General features: G+C 33.4%; 1 protein-coding gene across 2 annotated transcripts in view; it reads left to right on the top strand.

Moving 5' to 3' along the window:
* Positions 1-21,401, top strand: part of LOC123698275 (stress-activated protein kinase JNK) — a 94,516-nt gene that overhangs the window by 9,224 nt on the left and 63,891 nt on the right. For both annotated transcript variants that reach the window (XM_045644865.1, XM_045644866.1), the window contains exon 2: positions 1,207-1,229. The gene's annotated coding sequence lies outside the window, so the exon portion shown is untranslated. The remainder of the gene's footprint in view (positions 1-1,206; positions 1,230-21,401) is intronic.

Here is a 21,401-nt window from a genome sequence, read left to right as displayed (position 1 = left end):
AATGAAATTTAGCACACATATAGAGGGTAACTTGGATTAACACATAGGATAGGTTTTTTCCCGGAAATCCCACGGAAACGGGAACTATGCGGGTTTCCTTTAAAAACGCGGGTGCAGCCGCGGGCGGAAAGCTAGTTGTTTAAAAAATAACAAGTGGTAATAGAAAAGTTGTCTAGAAAATCTATTACGGATGCTATAAAGTTAGAATAAATAAACACTTGCTATTGTATTCTTTTATTGGTACCTAATTGAAATTCAATACACACTGGGGGAGTTTATAAGACAGAAACCAGAACTTGTTTCTTTTGTGAAATTATTGATTTATAGCAGAATTTTATAAGCTACTAGCGGTGCTCTGCGGTTTTACCTGCATTGCTTCGCTCCTGTTTGTATTAGCGAGATGATATTATAAAGCCTACCGAAATAATTTTTCAAATCGGACCAGTACTTCCCGAGATTAGCGCGTTCAAACAAACAGACAAACAAACTCTTCAGCTTATATTATTAAGTATAGATAAGTGTATCAGAACAGTGGTTCTGTTTATCGCTTTTAAATTGTCGCTTTTTTATAATTTATTTTGTAAGTCTCTTGTACCTAAATATAGGTGGTTAAATCTAACATTTCCTATTCCTAACTTAGTTATTCATTTGACCTCCGCTCTAATAGTTTGGACCACCCCTATTAGACGCTAGTTCGAGAGTAATTAAGGGAATTAAGATCTAACGACTGTGTCAATTAGAACTAGATTGGTGTGCATTTGCTCGTTAGTGTTCGGCTTCATGTAATTTATGTAGTGGAGTTTTTGTAGATGAATGTGGAAAGGGGACCATTTGTTTCCCTCTTTTATTTTTACTTATAGCTACTATGAGAAGGTAGCGATGTATTTTTTAAAATAATAAAGGGTTTACAATTAGGGTTGTGCCTTGTGAAAATTAGCGGTAATAATTACGGTTGTAACAAGTTATGAGAATAAATACGAAACATAAATTTTACTGAATAGAAATGAAAAAATAATGAAAAGTTTAAAGTTATATTTAAAAGATTTGAGTGGGTATTTAATATGAAATTATTCTAAAAAGTTTAAAGTAGTTTATTGTTATAGTGATATACCTTGTTTGGAAATTAAAATACTATCCTTGCTTATTTATTCCTTTTTTATTTATTTTTTTGTATTTGATATTAATAAAAATTGTTTTCTTCCACAGATACTGTGTCTGCAGCTACCCCGGTAAGTTTAAGTGCTATTTCGTTTCTCGGCAATTTCAAAGTTCTGAACGTAGCGCTACGACGTAGCATGTTACGTAGGCAACTCGTAGCATTTAAACGATCGTTTATATTATAGGGCAATTCTTGTATTTCTATTGAGTTTGAGTATTTCTATCGAGTGGTATTATATAGTTTTCAGTTGTATTGCCTTAATAGTATAAAATGCTAGTTTTTATTACTAACATACTTTTTCTTCACAGTGAAAACTGAAATTAAGAATACAAGGTACATAATACACTAAGAATGATGTCTTGTGTTATAATATTATTAAATTAATGTTAATTACTAATATCTTTTCCTTATTTTTTACACGAAAATGCAAAATATTTATGTTCTTTACCAAATTTTCTTACCAAAATAAAAGAAAACTCAAGTGCTTGTAAAATCAACGTAATTATAGACACAATGTCAACAATTAAAACGTGTATCTCAGCTAAGACGTACTCGAGGGAGGAGTTAGCGGCTCCCAGTGGAAATCATCAGTATTTATTGAATCCTATGAATTATTGATTGCGGAGTCAGGGCTGCTCGTTGTTAAGCAGTTGTTAAGATTTTGATTGATTTATTCTTTTTCGAATCGGTGTTAAATGCTAAATGTTATGACGTTTCAAAAGTGCTTCTAGAAGATGTCTAATAAATAAATTGAGTTTGAATGTTTTTATGGTTTTTATGTATCTTTATAATGGTTTCGTAATTAGAACAATAATGTTTGCATACATTTTAGTCTGGCTGATAACTTATTTTTATTAAATGTGTTGAATGGTTGTGCTATTCAGTTCAAAAACTATGGTCACTGTACATTTTAGTTTAATTTTGAAAGAACGTTTAACTAACTTTGCAGTCTATACAAACAAGGCCTGTTTCAATTTGAGGTTTATATTAAATTTAGGTTATATTTCTTTCCTGCATAACGTTGAATAAATTATTGTGTTGGACAAATATAAAGGAAAATTTGCGCAACTGATTGGACAGCAGTGACCCCTTAAAATACTTCGAGTGGCGTGTTGGTAACTTGTGTAACTGGCATTCGGAATGTTTATTTGGCATGCATGTTAGGGACATTGTTTGTTGAACGCCTATCGTATTTTAAAGTACTAGGGTAGTGGTATTTTAACGAGGTATAAAATTGTTTTTTATAGGGATGATTATTAACTTCAAAGTCTATCGATGTGTTTTTTTAAACTGGTAAAATCTAAAATATAAACCTATAATATATAATAAAAGCTGATAGAATAGTTATCTGAGAAAGGAAAGGAGATATATCATGTATTTAATATACAACCTAGTATACACTAAAGAAATACCAAAACCCGAAGAAAATATAAATGTTCCAATGCCCGCCCACTCGTTAGAAAAATGAGCTCGCATACCACCTGCGAAGGCATGATTTATCACATGTACTTATATAATAATATGTTTTAACATCGATATATTTCTTATAGAAAAGTTAAGTATAAGGTGGTAGGTATTTAAGATAAAAAATGTCTTTATTAGTTATTCTATTATAATGTCCAAAAAAATATCGATATTTGCCTACTTTCTCCCTCCTTTTTTGGATAATATGTATCTGTTCTCTCTATTCAATTAATTTAAATAATTAAAAATGGGTAGTGAACTACAATCTTAATTTTATATCTCCTTCATGATAATAGAACAATTTCAGCTGCCTTTCACATTTCATAACAATATAATTTCCAAGTAAGTAATAAATAAGTTTACACAAAAGATTTGCACGCTGCAGTCTCTTGCGTGATAAAATTTTAAATTGTTTATCTCGGTTGTAAAGTGACAAAGTTTGTGAGTGTCACTTCAGCTACGAAGTTGGTCGTATGCTCGGTCGATACGGACGCCGTGTGCATACGAAGTATGTGATACGGGTACTGGGGTGCTATGTCTTAAGTGTTAATTCCAGGGTAAAACGATTGAGCTATTATTTATAGGTCATGTAGCCCCATCACTTTGCCACACTGGACATTAGACATTATAGTAACACTTCTGGTGGGAGTAGCAAAGAACATACCATTGTTGATAGATTTGAACTAAATAGCGAAGCCAAAATTATAATTACAAGTTCTAAGCATATTATAAAACTAGGTACGCAATTTGACGCACTTTGGATATTTGAAATCGTGCAATTTGCCTGCCACTTATGTAAGTGGCAGGCAAATTGCACGATATGTATGTACATAATCGATATATATATAAAACTCAAAGGTGACTGATATAGTGATCTATCAACGCACAGCCCAAACCACTGGACGTATCGGGCTGAAATTTGGCATGCAGGTAGTTGTTAGGGCGTAGGCATCCGCTAAGAAAGGATTTCCCGAAATTCTTGCGGGAACGGGGAAAAATGGGGATGCACGTACAAAGTCGTGGGCGGAAACTAGTAATATATAACAATGATAGTGGATAGAACGTATTGGAAATAAAGCATTTTCCATTTTGTTGAAGTATTGGAAGTAAGCAAATTTAAAGCCTTGAAAGTGACTTATCAACTTCTTAATTACTGGCTGTGTCTGCCATTTTGTTCGCGTGAAGTGAAGACGCGGGTTTTCCGCGTAATTTCATACAATTTTCGTGAATTCTTGGCTGCTGTAGCGTGATAGTTTGTAGATTCCACGATAAAATTAAGAATTTTTAGTCACAGTTCAGACTGAGGAGTTACGCGTGCTAACTACTTTACCATTTCATCATAATATAAGTGTTTAGATTTCCATTTTTTACAAATTAAAAAGGTTTCAGAAAAAAACAACATGCGATAAATAAGATATTCTTTAATATCAGAAGAGCGACCTTATTTCACGCTTCTTTTGCAGTTTAAATAAAGTTGCCACGGTATTGTCCAACTGTAACAAGGTATAAGTCAAAAGCTAATCCAAGTAACTAAAGATGGTTTCCGCACCCCAAGTAGTAAGCGCTTATCATAGCCGGATCGTTAAGTGATCTCCCTCGCAATACATAGCTAGAATACAGGATCCCCTTCAAGAATGGGGTACGTAAAGCCGCGGGCTATCAGGTGCAGCCAACAAAGGAAATTTTGTTTATTACGCCCCACTAAATGTAAACAATGGGGATGAAGTTTTAATTGACGAATCGTGTTGAAGGCCGATATTTTGGGTTTCATACCTCTAGTAAGTAATAGTTTCGAATGTCTAAATTGCAAAAAGAAAGTATCTTTCGACCTTTCAACGTTTTGCTTTTGTTTTGATGTCAAAAGGTGATTTATATTGCTCAAGAATTGTCGAAGGTTTGTTTTAATAATTACCCTTACTAATTCAAATTACTAATTGAGCGGCTACCCTCATTAAGAGAAAAAGGAGTATATCTTTTAGTAAATAAATAAAGTCTAGGATTTTGTAGTTATCGAATTTCATAAGATTACAGATAATTTACGATAAAAACGGAAACCCATTACAGCCATCTTTCCCCCTAATTTGTACCTACTATACCTAGCAAGTTCTCGTTACGTCTGGAACAATGCGAGCCAATGGCGGCGTAATCGTGGAAATAATTACACGAGGTATCTGCCACTTGGCTGTAACTACACAGTACCTGGGGGACGGGTGTGTGGTTCCATTGTGACACGATACGAAGTTGAACGGGGCCGCCCGTGATGTGACATGTTTTGTTTGTGGCGGTAGTAGGAAGAAGAGAATTGTGATATTATTGGTTCTGATTCTGTATACAAGTGTTAAACGAACCTGTGTTAACTAAAAAAATGAATGTGAACGTAATGTATAAAGAAAACATATAGATAAATTGGGAACAACACAATAGTACGCCTAATAGCTAAAAGAGATTATATGGCTACCAAACTAGAGAATAAAAATACAGAGAATAATAAAAATCGAATCGTGCGTTAAAATGGATGCACAAAATAACATGTAGATAAATCGTGACTAGGCTTGCGCTCGACTAATTATAATGTAAATCCTAACCGCGACTGGCATATCGTTATACCATGTATTAACTATGCGGTATTGGCTAAAATGTTAAAGCTAATTGAAAACATAGTTTCCTGATGTTCATTAGAAACTAGAATTTTTAAATGTTTAATGAGATGAGAATGAGAATAATTACGAAAATCTCTATATTCCATAATGTGATACATATAATATACCTACACCGTGTGTACGTATTGTGTGTGTAGTTCAGTGACCCAATTTTTGGTATAGAAGTCTAATGTCCTATCCCTACATATAATCGAAAGCAGGGATACTTTCCTACTATTAATCAATACTTGCACTAGTTGTGTACACAACCACAAACAAACCGCATCCACTGGTTTCCACATACCGTAGCGCGTAGCTACGTATAATTGGGTTACATATCTCACGCTACAAGAGCGCTACGAGGTATCCATGTGTAATAAATACCATGCTACGAGTGCTACGCTATAGCCTACGCTCGTAGATGTGTAGCAGCGATTACAATGTTAGTCGGTTGGCTTACCCTGTGCCTGGAAGCTGTTTGCTTATTATTTACAGTATATGAACAGGCTTTGAAAATAATATTTGGGGATAGTGAAAATATCCGAAATAATGTCTGTGTTGTGTTAACTTCGTGTATTGTAAAGGTTCAAGTCAGAAATAAACACTTTCTTGTTATATATTACTCGTAAGCTTTTAACAGTATGCGTCATTTATTTCGAAAATTAATATAAAATCAAAATTATAGGAAACGCTAGTGTTTCACTCACTCATATTACGAATAAAACTCCATCATCACTTTATTCTACTTGAACAATCAACTACAATTACTCATTATTAAAAAAAAATTGGTTGCCTGTAAAGTCGGTATACGGGCGAAAGTTTTACGTGACAACGACTTTTTATGTCTGTCTCTCTCGCTCTTAGGCGGGCTAACCATGCCCGCGTGCCTCTTTCGGTGACTCATCGTAACGTTACCGAGCGTTACACTTTTTCATAAGTGACTCCCAGCCGCAACCTAATTTAAGACGTTGTCACGTCAATAATTCAAGCATACAACAGATCCTAAAGCCTGTTCTTTATTTATAAAAATACAACATGATTAGGTTAAACTTTGTGGAAGTTTAACCTAATCATGTCGTATTTTTCTTTCATGGTAATGAAGTTCGCTAGTAGTGGCTTATTAACCGACTTCAAAAAAAAGGAGGAGGTTATCAATTCGGCCGGTATATTTTTTTTTTTTTTTTTTTTTTTTTATGTATGTACACCGATTACTCCGAGGTTTCTGAACCGATTTACGTGATTCTTTTTTTGTTCGATGCAGGATGGTGTCGAATTGGTCCCATAAAAATTTTATTCGGCTAGGCCCAGTAGTTTTTATTTTATGAGCATTTTTGTCTGTACTCGATGACTTAATTGGAATGTAGCAAGTAACTTTGATTCACTTCCCGGTAACCGATTGAGCTGAAATTTTGTATAAGTGTGTAAATTGGATAGCGATGAAACATTATCATGACATAGAGCTGATTTGATGATGTAATCGGAAGGTGGCCATAGGAACTCAGTAATATATTGACTCAACTTTATCGAGTTTGGGCTCTTTTGATTCGTGTTGAAAATTACACTAAAAAGTATTAAATAAAATTAACTGCGTTAAAAACAACCGACTTCAAAAACGGAAAAGTGAAAAATAAAAAAGATTTGATATTATTAATTGCTACATATTATTTAGATGTGCTATTTATTAAATAGGTTTGAAGTCGGTGCCAAACACTAAGCACTTAGTATTAAGCCCGTGCACCGACATCAAACCTATTTAATAAATAGCACATCTAAATAATATGTAGCAATTAATAATATCAAATCTTTTTTATTTTTCACTTTTCCGTTTTTGAAGTCGGTTGTTTTTAACGCAGTTAATTTTATTTTAGGTTAATTATTTGACGTTTCTATTTTTCTTGGACCATATTTTCTAAGTTCTACTGTTTCCTGTTGTTTGCTACTGTATTTTCTCGTCAAGCACGCCGTTTCTTCTGATTGTTGGACTATTTATAGGCGTGATGTTTTGTTTTTGTATTCGGTTTAACATTATTGGATTAAGGTCGATAGATATGTTTTTTAAGAATATATAACATACATATAAATAATTTTAATGCTATATATTTTACTCAAACAATTACTGTAACGCAAAAAAACTGCCAAAAGATCGAATAAAAACTAAATAAATTTATGTGTTCATTAATTTATGTGTTACCTATTAAAATATTTTCCCAAGTAACCAGTCAGTCTACAGTCGTTTCTATTATGTAGGCCTAAAACGTATGCCAAAAGATACATTAAGTGGGCGCCCCTAACCGTCCTACATAATTCGGGAGTGTCCTTCGTCATTCCCAATGTTTTGTGGCCGGCTTGACAACTGTAAAATATTAGCCCGTCTCCCCCGGGCGGGGGAATATGGGCTTTTGATGCGGGGCAACTTTTGTGAAAAGTTTTGTGTTTCAAGTCATTACGTAAGGTTCGTTGAAGTGTATAAGTATAGTTTCGGAGTTTATTTTTGTTATGAATTTACTATAAGAGAAACATTTTAGAGTGGTATGATTTTAAATGACTTTAGACTGTGGGCTAAACTTACTCCTTAGATAAATATATTTATCTAAGTAACTTCTAACATAAACCAGTGGCTTGCTTGCTAAATTATGAGTAGCGAGAGAGTATCTACCGAAATTGTTAAGATAAATATATTCGAGCTTGTTAATACTATTATAATCATAGTCATTTATCCATACTATATATATAATATTATAATATAATATAATATTATAAATGCGAAAGTAACTCTGTCTGTCTGTCTGTCTGTTACTCAATCACGCCTAAACTACTGAACCAATTTCCATGAAATTTGGTATGGAGATATTTTGATACCCGAGAAAGGACATAGGCTACTTTTTATCCCGGGAAAATGACGCAATCCCGGAAATCCCACGGGAACGGGAACTATGCGGGTTTCTTTGACTGCGCGGGCGAAGCCGCGGGCGGAAACCTAGTTCACCATAAATACAAAAATAAATACATAGTATCATTATCTTAATTATTTAAGCATTCAAAATACAAGGACATACATATGCATTGAACCAGATGATTAACAAAGATAATATGAACTGCAGGCCTACACTAAGGCAGCTTGTATTGTAAGCCTGCAACCCTTTCTAAATATCAAATACTAGCTGCTCCGCGCGGTTCACCTCCGTGGCTCCACTCCTGTTGGTCGTAAGTCGTAACGTGATGATAAATAGCCTATAACCTTCCTCGATAAATCGAATAATTTTTAAATCGGACCAGTAGTTCCCGAGATTAGCGCCTTCAAACAAACAAACAAACTTTTCAGCTTTATAATACTAGTATAGATTATCAATATTATACTTGGTGATGTTTAAATAAAAATATAACATTTATGGTTAAATTTTACTGTTTGATGTAATCGTTCGCAACGCGTCTGCAAGAAGCCATTTTTTATTCAACGTGACGGCGCCAAAGTTAAGGGTCACGGGGATGTCAGCTGCTTAACGTCAGACTAATGTTGCCAGAAAATTCTTAAGAGAAGTTCTTTTTTTAAAATGTTTATATATTTTGTTGTACATTTTATAGTATTGCCTTAGATTACAAAATAAAAGAAGTATTGCATTATATCTTATAGGTTGTTTAGGAAGCTTTAACAAAATTTCCTAAAAACAGTCAGGTTCGCAGTGACAATGCAGGTTCTAAATTCTGAGCATATACATATTTTTAAGTTTATTGTACAAGCTTGTCCCGTAGTATGCAGATCACGTAATCGCGTGATTGTAGCAATTTTCATCTCCCATTTATTCATGCAAGATTATTTTCTACAAATTGTTTTGATGTCTTTCTCTAAAACCCATTTATCTACACGTCAAAATTAATCCAGAACCTTCAACAAGTATTACTTTTTAGTTTTTACTATCAACAAATACAGAATTACTATACTATCAATATCACGATATTAATACACTGGTAATTGTTTATTTTTTATGTCTCTAAAATCCGTCCATCTACACATAAATCCTCATCCAGAACCTTTCAGCTATTCGATTTACTAGCAAAAATTCGTCCATAACTTTAAGTGATAGATTCACTATCTACAAATACATTATCACGTTACGCCGTTAGTACACCGACGCACTCGCGTGCGGCAGCGAATCTCTGCGAAACTATTGCGAAGCGAAATATCTGCAGAACGTTAGTAAACAGCAATGTTTTTGCAACTTTTTCGCAATGCGTCTGTGTAATGGCCATTTCGCAGTTCTTTGCGAAACAATACTGACAAGGACGCAACTATTTCATCTATCTATGTGCTAGAGTGAGACATATCATATGCGAAAACCTGCCATACTACTGACATATTTTTCGTTGTTTCGCTGCCGCTCGCGAATGCGCCGGTGTACTAACGGCGTTACTACTCAATATTTCTACAGAACGATCACACTATCAATACCACAATATTTCCACAGAGATACAAGTTAACAAAGGCAAGTCTAGACAGACGCTCTGACAGTGACGTATGGAACGTGTGGAACCTAGATGGCCAATAATAGTAAATTGTCTGAGAACGTTTTAAAATGTATTCCGACATTTTTGTAAAATGGCGCTCGGATTCGAGGGTTATGTATGTGCTGGTTGGGGTTATGGCGGTTGAATATTGCTTGTATTGTGATTGTATGATTGTATATTTTTAGAAAGTTGTTAGATTTTTCCATAAAAGTATGCATATTGCGTTGAATTAATACATAATTTTAAAATAATATATTTTATAGATTCAAACTATTCTATAACGTATACCATATGAATTATATTATGATGTTATTTGTTAGTTATTTTGTATATTTTAACATATTTAAAAAGTTAATAATCATGTTCTTTGAAGCGAAATAATATTCTTTCCCCTCGAATTTAGTTTGAAACACTTTAATAAGCGTATATTTAGTAACTGTACACCAAGTACGAAAGTTTTCCGGCAGGACTCGAGAGGAAATAAGTACGTAACTTAAATATTCGAAACTTCTCTTAAAGGCTTTAATTTCCTTCTTGACTGCCATTGAGGCTAGTACTTAGTACTTACTTAGTACACAAAACTTTAACTTAGAACGTTGGTATTTGAAGTTTTAAATTAAAATTCATTAGTTGGGGTGAAACTGTCAAGTTAAGTTATATCTTTATAATTTACAATTACAATTTATCTGCTTTATGATCTTGTTTAACTTAAGTTTTATTGAAATTTCGATTATACAATTTCACTCCTTTAGTATCTAGACTTATCTGGTTCTGTACCTACATGTATAAATTAATGTTTCATTTTTAAACCGTATAAATTGCAATGGATTTCAAACAAAACAAATTTCCTGGTAGCTCCTTCCAAAGCGGTTGAGGTTCTAACTTCTATTATGTCCATTGTCCACATATCTATACGTGGAATTAACATTTACATAAATTATATTTAAAAATATCTAGTTTTATAGAAGGTACCGAATTTTAAATCTGTGACTATTTTTTAAACACACGTGCCATATAGCCACTTTCACACTGCAAAAATAAAGTGACCTTAAACAGAAAATATGTTTCGATCTTGACACGTTCTGAACAGTCTCTCAGCTGTTCAAGATTTCTATTCTCAAGGTGAGGCAACCGCCCCATTGTCTAGACCGGTGGCGCCATGATCGGACGCTTTCGGTTGTCTATCGTGAGACTATTTGTTCTTATTAAACTTCAGTTTGATTTAGGGTGTTTATGAGAAATGACGGGATTCTTTGAGAGGTTGTGCTACTGGGTTTATTGTAGGTATAATATGTAGATAGAGTTGGTTGAAGAAAGTGGGGTTTAAGAGAGTGTATTACAGATTTAGATATAATCAGTCATTTTTTATAGTTATATGCCCTAGTGTAGACAGTTAATACTGGCCAATATTAACCGACTAAAATTTCAATAGGTAAAATATACAATTTTTGCATTTTGAAACTAACATTTTTCATAACGTTGCTACTATTTACATTTTGTGAAATAAAATAGAATGTGTAGCAGCATAACACGAAATAGCACTACACCTTAAACTTAAGGTATATAACTATATCTTACCGCAAACAAGTAAGCGCTTCCGTTGCCAACCGTACAGGAGAAGAAAATCTAAATTTAGGTATATGAACACTAGCTGTCCCGGCAAACGTTGTTCTGCCTTAATCTTATCACTTAGGAATATGAAAAATAGATGTTGACCGATTGTATACCTAACCTATTTGCACACAAAATTTCATGAGAATCGGTGCAGCAGTTGCAGAGGAGTATGGTAACAAACTTGATAGAGATGATATAATATAGAGGTAGAGATCCAAATTACTAAGAATATGTATTTTTCATTTTACCGTATACCTACCAATAAAGTTCCAAATAAAAGTTAAATCTGTCTAAAATGTCTGCATTACCAAAGTCGCTTCAAAAAAGTCTTGCAGTGTCACAAAGCGACGAAGGGACATTGTAACCCCAAGTTATAAAATCCGTACAAATCGCAACTAGTACATACGCAAACTTGCCCATTGACACACGCGAGGGTGTTCACCCCAATATTGATTAGGTATTCGCTGACCGTTCGCATGTCCGGTACGCACTCGAGATGGTTTTTAGTCAGTGGATATTATAAACTAGCTGTACTCGGTGGTTTCACTCGCATTACTCCGATCTTGTTGGTCTTAGCGTAATGATATATAGCCTATAGCCTTCCTCGATAAATGGGCTATCTAACACCGAAAGAATTTTTCAAATCAGACCTGTAGTTGCTGAGATTAGCGCGTTCAAACAAACAAACTCTTCAGCTTCATTTAGCATTCATAGATAATTATACTATTACATTTTATACACTTATAACACTATATTACAACAGTATAATGGGATATATTGTGAGGATGGATTTACTACTTCGGGCAAAGCAGCTGATCGGATCTGTTTAAAATTTGGCACATACACATTCATTTTCTTTTTCTCTATTTATTTATATCAAACTTAAAATATTACGCTATGGCTAGCAATAGATACCTCAGTTTCAGCATATTTATTATGTTGAACAGCACGTTACACCTGTGAGCATATTGTATAATTTATAAAATCACTATTGCTACTTTGCGCTACTAAAATATTTTCCGACAATATTCTCAACATTCTAAAGCGTCTGTAGTAAATAAGCAATAGCTTCGCAACAAACCAAATGCAAACAGTTCACGGTGGTGACAGTGAAAACATTTGCTAAGGGTTACATTACAGACACCCCATTACAGGGGCTCGTCTTGTAAAGACAGGATAGATCGAAATGTATCGATAGGTAGTCAAAATTCAAATAAGGGCTGATTTTTCAATCGTTGGTTAAAACTTATTCATCGAATAACGTATGAAACTACCATTTCAAAAATGTATTCTAATTGTCCGTATTTGACAGTTTACAGGTGACATTTCAAAATGTTCGTGTAATACTTTATTGGACGGATAAATTTTAACCAAGGATTGAAAAATCGGCCCTAAGTTCAATTGAACAGTTGAACAAATAATGTTAGTTTGTATAGACATTTGACATACTTATTCAGTTGTTTATTAAAGCAATGAAGCATACAACGATCTCGACCTAATTAATGCATAAAACATTTCCAATAAAGTACGTAATTGTTGAACTGTACTTTCAAAAACTGCACCATAGCTGATGCATTTTGTAGCCCACTTATAACTCATTGACGTTCATTAAACAGCAATGAAAAGAAAACAAGGTTTTTCAGTCGCATTCCGGTTGCGAATTAATTGACATAATGCCTTTTTGCTTTCGGATTTAAGCCGTTCGAAGCTTTTTATTTTATTTCGCGAGGACGCGCTGAGCACCGCCGGTACTCGGTACGTTGAAATTTTTTACTCATTATTTATTTTTATTTGCGGTTTTTGAAGTAGGTTTTATTTATGAGGGTTCTGTTGTATCGTTAGCGGACTTACATTTTTACATAAAATAATACACGTGTAATCTGCAAGTGTGTTGTTGTTTAAGATTAGGTTATGTTATATTCAGTGGAGGAATGCGAACGAAGCCACGGGCAGATACGAGTAGTAGCAGTAACTAGCAAGGTTATTATTATAGCAACTTATTAGAAACGCATTTAAATAAGGATTTTTTTAAGGTAAAACTATTAATTTTGGAATTATAACTTCTCGCCCCAAATTAAACGTGTATTCGACGAAAACGCATTTGTCCTCAAATAAATAAAAAAACATAGTTACTGGAGAATTATCTAACAGTAAATCAAATTATTTCGTTCTTTAGATAAGAACCTATTTTAATTTTAGATAACCTTTCTTTCGTTACTAATTGGATCAAACTTCTATAAATAGTTCAGAATAATACATTAATTACAAGTTCAGTAAATCATAACGATTGCGTGATCGGCTCACATTAGCTTTTTCACCTATAAACCATTACTCCTTGTTGCTTTAACGGTATCGCTTTAGTTTAGAGATCATTATTATATGATTAAGAAACACGTCTTTTTAGGCTCAGTAATTATACAATAATTTAATAAAATTAAGATCTATTATCTACTAGCTTTCCGCCAGCGGTAAGCGCTTTGTCTAAAACTTAACAGATACTATACTAAAACCGTCCTTAATAACCACTAAACTAAGTGAACCGTCCTTAATAACTACTAAAAAAAGTGCACCAAATTTTTTTGCAAATTTTTGAAGCTAACTATATGCATAGGGACATATAATTAGCTTCAGGACATACAGACATACAGACAGTGGATGCGATATTGTTTTATACTATGTAGTGAAATGATGTTTTCTATCGCATATGAAATAGTCTTATGTTTTTATTATTTTTAAAGAAGAGAATGAATAGGTTATCATTAAAGCACATATATGAGTTTCATAGATATTTGAGATTCTAAGTAACCCCTCATTAAAATGTAATTGTCCCATTGAGTTCTCCCTTTCCCATTAAAAGCAAGAAACATGAGCACGAGCTATCTGTGTTTGTATAATAATATAATATTGATGGAATAGAGAAGTGCATTAGTGCATGTATACCGAGTCATATACTATAATGTATTTATTTATTAACTAGCTGTTGCCCGCGACTTCGTCCGCGATTAGGTCGTTTTTCGTCATTCGTTGTTTAAAAAAAATACGTGACACTTTATTTTAAAATTTTCTTAATTATTGTCTCTTATAAAATTTAACTACATTAAAATTGAACACTCTGATAAGAAAATCTTAAAATCTGAAGAAAACATGAATGTGGTTTAAATTCTACATTACTTAGTATCAAATAATAATCTAAATTAAATGTAGATTAACAGTTTGAGCACACCATTATAGAATATGTACCTAAGTATTAAATTACGTTAGTTTACATAGTAACTTTACTAAAAACACGATGACTATCTTTCGCGCTCGATACCACAAACTAAGCATGTTTGTGGTACGTGGCCCGCGTCACTTGACCCCCATCTGGATCCATGATGATGATTCCATCCTGAAGATGATTCAGAAGATGATTCTGAAGATGATTCATAAGATGATTCTGAAGATGATCCAGGATGATTCCATCCTGAAGATGATTTCTTTTGCCTGGAAGAAATCACCGTCGCGGTCGCCTAACAAATATAATGTGTTTTCTTATAAAACCGTTACATAATTTATTTTATCTACTTAAATAATGAAAATGATATATTTATAAAATATAAAACATATTATGTAAAATGATTAAAAATAAATAAATGAAGCAACTACGATTCAAAGAAAATATCTTTTTCAGTGTGAAAATGCTCTAAGCAATCCTGGATGATGAACTGTATATCATGTACCTACTCTGATCCCAGTACGGTCGGTACGTCGATAGCCATAACGATAAATATTATAATCAGATAACCGCAAAGTCAAAATAAAAACATTACTTGTAAAGTTGTGAGTGCAAAATTTACGTTTCATTTGGCAATAACATTTTTTTCGGTACTAAAACGTAGTAGTTTGATATGTGGTTGGCTGCCCCTCCTTCCTGAAAAATATCCTCCAAAATTTCCCGAGATACTTCCAATGATTGAACCATTGGACGTTGGACATTAACTTCAGTCAAAAATTGACGAAGCGGATGATTACTAATTTCCACTTAATCCTCGCTGCTACTGTCTTTATCATCAAATCATCAATTTTCAAGTGGTGTAGTAAAAATATCAGCAGAAATCGTCTTCCAAAGGCGATATAATTTTATTAGCATTGAATAAAAAAATCAAAAGTTAACTGTATATCTATAAAAAAAGCTACTTACTTACAAATAAAAATTTATCAAAAACTTCTGTTCCCAATGCACCTCAAAATAATAAAAGAATCATTCATTTCATTTCATTTCAATAAATACCTGTAAGTAACAACTTACCTTTTGTGGGAACGCATGATGGTGAAAATTCACAAAACACGAAGATTGCATTTGATATTTTTGGTTTTATGGCATTCAATCGCTTTATAAATATCACTACATAGTATAAAAAAGTCGCTTTCTGTGTCCCTATGTCCCTATGTCCCTTTGTATGCTTAAATCTTTAAAACTTCGCAACAGATTTTGATGCGGTTTTTTTTAATAGATAGACTGATTCAAGAGGAAGGTTTTAGTACATAATTTATTAGGTTTTAGACAAAGCGGACGAAGCCGCGGGCGGTAAGCTAGTAAATTTATAAAACACGAAGATTTTAAAAATTGTAACTAATGAACACAACAATATATTATTATACTCTTTGGAACACAATCATTAGATTAACTGTAGATAATGGTGTCTATTTTTACTTAAAATAATAAACATATAAGTACCCTCACTTTAAAAAAAATGTAGTTTATTATTTACACGAAATATATCTTATAGGGAACGGAAGTTAGGGGTTAAAGAGTTAAATAAATAAATAACATAATTATATTTAAATTATTAATTTTTAACATTGTGTTCAGTAGTGTTAACATGTAAATTGATTTGATTTTTACGAAATCTCATAGATGGCGCTGTTACAAAATTAACATTATACAACTTACATTCTTTAAGCTATGTTTCTCTTCCCAAGTTACTCAAATGGCATAATTTTTATAGTGTCAATCTAGATATTGTCAAACAACATTTATATATGCGTCATTTGATTATTAATTTCCAATAGTTAACGTGTAAATTGATTTGATTTTTATAACATTTAATAGATGGCGCTGTTTCTAATTTGTCTTTTATACTACTAAATTCATTAAACTGTTTCTCTGCCCAAATTACGTAAATGACATAGTTTTTATTTTGTAAAGCTAGATAATAGCATGGCTTACTCGAAACCAACATTTAAATATGAGTCTTTAGATTGTACGCTGTCGTAATACACGGAATACGTAAGAAAAATAAAGGTTCACAGCTCCTCCCCCGTAGATGATAGCTTGATAATATGTAGCCTATAGCCTCACCCGACCTGTTAGTAATATTCATGCAAAATTTGAAGTCAATCTATGCAGTACTTTTCGAGATTAGCTCGGACAAACATACAGACAAACAGACAAACAGACAAACAGACAAACAGACAAAAATTCTAAAAACTATGTTTTTGGCTTCTATATCGATTATAGATCACGGCCCAGGTATTCTTTTAAAAAAATATTCAATGTACAGTTTTGACTTTCCTACGATTTTATTATATGTATAGATGTATGGCAAACAAATATAATAACGTGTATACTGTATAGTATAAAGCAAAGTCGCTTCCCGCGTCTGTCTGTATGTATGGTTAGATCTTTAAAACTGAACGACGGATATTCATGCAGTTGTTTTTTTTTAAATATAGGGAATATAGGGATAATAAATTAATATAGGGTTAGAGGAAGGTTAAAGTATACAATATATTAGGTTTTTAGACAAAGAGGGCGAAGCCGCGGGCGGAAAGCTAGTAAAGTATAAATCTTTATCTCATTTTTAAAACAAAACCTTTTGAACGCTCAACACGATTCGCTGAGAGATTTCATCCAATTAGCTATTGTCTGCAATGTTGAGTCCATTGCCTCGGATAAAAATATAAAATCGAAGTGCAAGTACTTGTTATCACCGTTTATTTTCATTTTTTATTGTTTATTTGGGTAGTTGCATTACAGATATTACAAAACCTACGCCCTATTTCTTATTGTTTTTCATTAAGATAAGGAATATAATTGCTTGCTTTATTTTAAGAAAATCACCATTAAAGAAGAATTTCAATCGGAATAAAATTAAAATAGACAATGTTTTACTTATAAAAACTCGTGAAAAATTTCCAACAACGAATTCTTTCCGTTAATTGAGACGAGAGAAGTGCTTTTTTAAATTCAATTCATTATTCTTCGGCTTAAACCTCGGGTGCACGGAAGTTTGTAACTAAAACCAAAGCATTAACGATTATAATTGCATGAATTGACACACGGTGTGATGTTAGTGCGACGTGCATACAAATATGGTAGTTAAGTACTTGTAATAAAGTCTATATTCGTGGAACGCTTGGTAGTGTCGTATGCTCGAATAGGGTTGTCCAAGCTATACAAATTTCAAGTCTATTATATCTGGCTAGCGAGTGACGTGAATTCATGCATAGTTCGCTCGATGACATAGACCTCGCTTTCATGGCTGCTACGTCAAATATTAAGGTTAAATATATTTTAATAAAAAACAATATTGAAAGGGAAATCGTGAATACTAAATGTTTTGCATGACATAAATATAACATGAGTATAATCTGAGAAATGTTTTTCTAAGGCGGCTCCTATTTAGTCAAATACGTTAATTAGCTACATATTGTGATTTTATGTTAACGACGTCATCTGGAATATCTGCTATTTCTAAAAATCATTAATAATAAAAAACGCATGTATCGTAAATGTAATCAGAGTTAGTCCTATAACATATTGAAATAGTTGATATAAATCCTTATTTCTGTGTCATCCCCAACCACAGCAGACTATTTTTTAGTAATGATTTTACTGTAGGCAATGCACAGCCGACTATTCGACTCTATATTGATAGACATAAAATAAGTCCTCTTCCGGGTGGTATAGGCAACCCTGATTCAACATAATAGAAATCGAATTCAAACCTTACTCATTCAGATATAGAATTGTAATTCGCGTGGAAGGCTTGTGTTCGTAAAACAATACGGTCCGGTGCCGTTTCTATTTGCAAGGGTCCATCTAATTGGTTTCGTTTCAACATCTGCGGGTTTCGTCGGTTTTCGTTTTTTTGCTTGAAGAAGGCTGCATATTGGAAAACATAAAAGGCCCCTGGGAGCGTGACGGGCTTATGAAATATGGCTGAATATTTCTCTTGACTGTTGTAATGTGGAAATGCGTATTTTTGTGAGGTTGTCGAGTAAATACTGTTATAAATTTTTGGAGGAGTAGATAGAGCATGTAATTATAATATAAATTTTATTTTTCAATCTATTTTATAGCATAAATGCTGCAACAAAAACATATTTAAATGCTTTATCAATTTACCAAATAGCCTTCTTGTTCGCATTATAAAATAATATCAAATATATCCCATATCAATAGTAAAAATATATCCAATTGAAACCCAAAGATATTTATCATTCCAACTTCACATCCTTTATTCTAAAGAACACGACTATTAAAGTTTTCTCAGAAAGCTTCCCACATGCGATCCATTACTCAACGAGCGATCCATAGTTTCTGTCTATAGTTGCAATATTGCGGTGAAAATTGAGTTTGTAATATCTCAAACTAGTTAAACCTAATATTTCAATGTAGATATGTTATAAGGGAAAAGGGGTAGGTTACTATTACTACATTCAATCATGAAAAACGGCACACTGACGCACATAAGATTAGACGACAAAGTAATATTTCATTTAATTTTATCAGAAAGAGACAACTGAAGTAAATACTGGCTAATTAACATTTCGTGCCACTCCACGTGTGTTAATAACCTATCTACGTAGAAATATCAATAGAAGAGTGAACAGGGAACCTTCTAGGGAAGAACGCTCCATCTTTGGTCTCATAAGCTTACCAGCAGACGAGATCGTGGTCAAGCCAATTTCTATTGTTAAAAGAAAGCTTTTTAAGCTATTGCATAGCTTTACGGGCCTTGAGCGCGGGGACCGAATCGAGAAATTTCGTAACGAAAAAACCTCACGCTCCCCACTCCGACGGGCTCGGAGGTGTGGCTTGAAGGCATGCTATGCAATAGCTTTACCGCGACAACCCCGAGTGCCACAAGTCTTTTTTTTACTTTTAATATAATTGCATTATTCTCATATCAGACGTTTAGACTGACGTTGTTTGGGATCCTTTAGGGTATAACTACAGATATTGCGGCATTGCCGTTATACAATTACCCGAGTGAGCTGTCACGGGCAGAGAGATTAGCGAGCGGAGCCGTAGGAAATATTTATAGGGCCTTAATTGATTTCGTAACTGACAGGCGTGCAGGGTTGCTTGTTTTATTCAAGATTGACTGGTTGTGATTTAGTTGGAAATAGATTTGTGGATGCACATTCGTGGTTTTGCGAATAAATTAAATGTGATAGTGATTAAATAATTAGGTGGGCGTAGTGAGGTTATATTGAAATAAAAACGACCTTTTTATGGTCTTATTCAAACATTATCGTTTATTCTCATTGTAAGCTAAATGTATGTGTAAAATTCTTTCTCACTTGTTAATAATTTAATTATTATCCTATCTGTCATTCTATTTTAGCGATTTTTATTTTCTTTACTTTTATGTGAATCGGTAGCAGTGAATAATTTGTTAGAGTCGTAAAATTACTCTACGCTCTACCTTGCGAATTTAATCTATTAATGAACCCAAGAAAAGTATCTAGACGTACCTTACGTTTATCCATACTAATATTATAAATGCGAAAGTAACTCTGTCTGCCTGTTACTCAATCACGCCTAAACTACTGAACCAATTTGCATGAAATTTAGTAGGGAGATATTTTGATACCCGAGAAAGGACATAAGCTACTTTTTATTGCGAAATATGTACCACGGGCGAAGCCGGGGCGAACCGCTAGTATTTTATATATCCACAGATATACAACAAAATACCTTAGCTTTGAACAATTTAGCTAAATATAATCTAAACACGTTCACCTGTACGTGACCGCTACGCCGTAGCGTCGTAGCGTCGTATCGTCGTAGACAAAATAAACATGTGTCGTAGTACTGCTATGGTTATTAACGTGACGTAGCGCATGATGACACAAAAGTACTTAGTGCTTACATATTTATGTACAATGTTTGGGTTGTGTGATAATTAAAAATTAATAAATGGTAAGTGTTAAATGGCGTCTGGTTCTAAAGATAACAATTCTAAATTATTAAAATGTTCTGTATTTGATTTATTTAACATTTTTTAACTTTTAAGTTAATTAATTTCCATCAAAGAAAGATATTTTCTTAACATACGAATTAAACTAATATACGAATACCTATATTTTAATAACAGAATATTATTTCTTTGCACAATAGCTTTAAATTCTACGAATTTTGCATTAACAATACAGGTAAATAACCTTTTAAACATGTGTGTAATTCTATTACAAATATTTTTATTTTCCTTAGGAACATAGGGAGGGAAGCTGCGTGTGAAAGTTGATCGTAAATGTAGGCAATAAAACTGAATTTTATGGCAAAAACTGGCATTGACCTACAATACTATACCTTAGTATACCTTGAGGTACACGATAAATCTTTTCTAGGATCCTAAGAGGCGACCTACATTTCTGATAAATGCGGTTTAGCTTAAGAAGTAGATATACATGTGGTTTGGCTAAGTTCCTACTCGTATGATAAAATATAATAAATTTCTATATCCCCTTCATATCACATCTGTTTTATTGTCCGATTCTCTTAACGGGCAAATAGGTGACCAGCCTTTGTATCCTTTTTCTCCTCTGGGATTCGAACTCTGGACCCCTCGGTTCTATACTTACTAACCGTTACACCAGGATGTTCGTTCGTTGATTTATAGATTTTATGCCAAAAAAAAAACACGGGAATTAAGCAACTAAAATTTTATGCGTATAAATTAATCCCTGCAGATAACTCGCTCAAAGGAAAAATACGTAATTAAACCTCCATTTTCCCTCAGGAAATGTTC

Source organism: Colias croceus, chromosome 15 (assembly GCF_905220415.1).
Source record: "Colias croceus chromosome 15, ilColCroc2.1".
NCBI lineage: Eukaryota > Metazoa > Arthropoda > Insecta > Lepidoptera > Pieridae > Colias > Colias croceus.
Note: the sequence above shows the minus strand (reverse complement) of the source record. Positions and strands in the feature narration are given on the sequence as shown.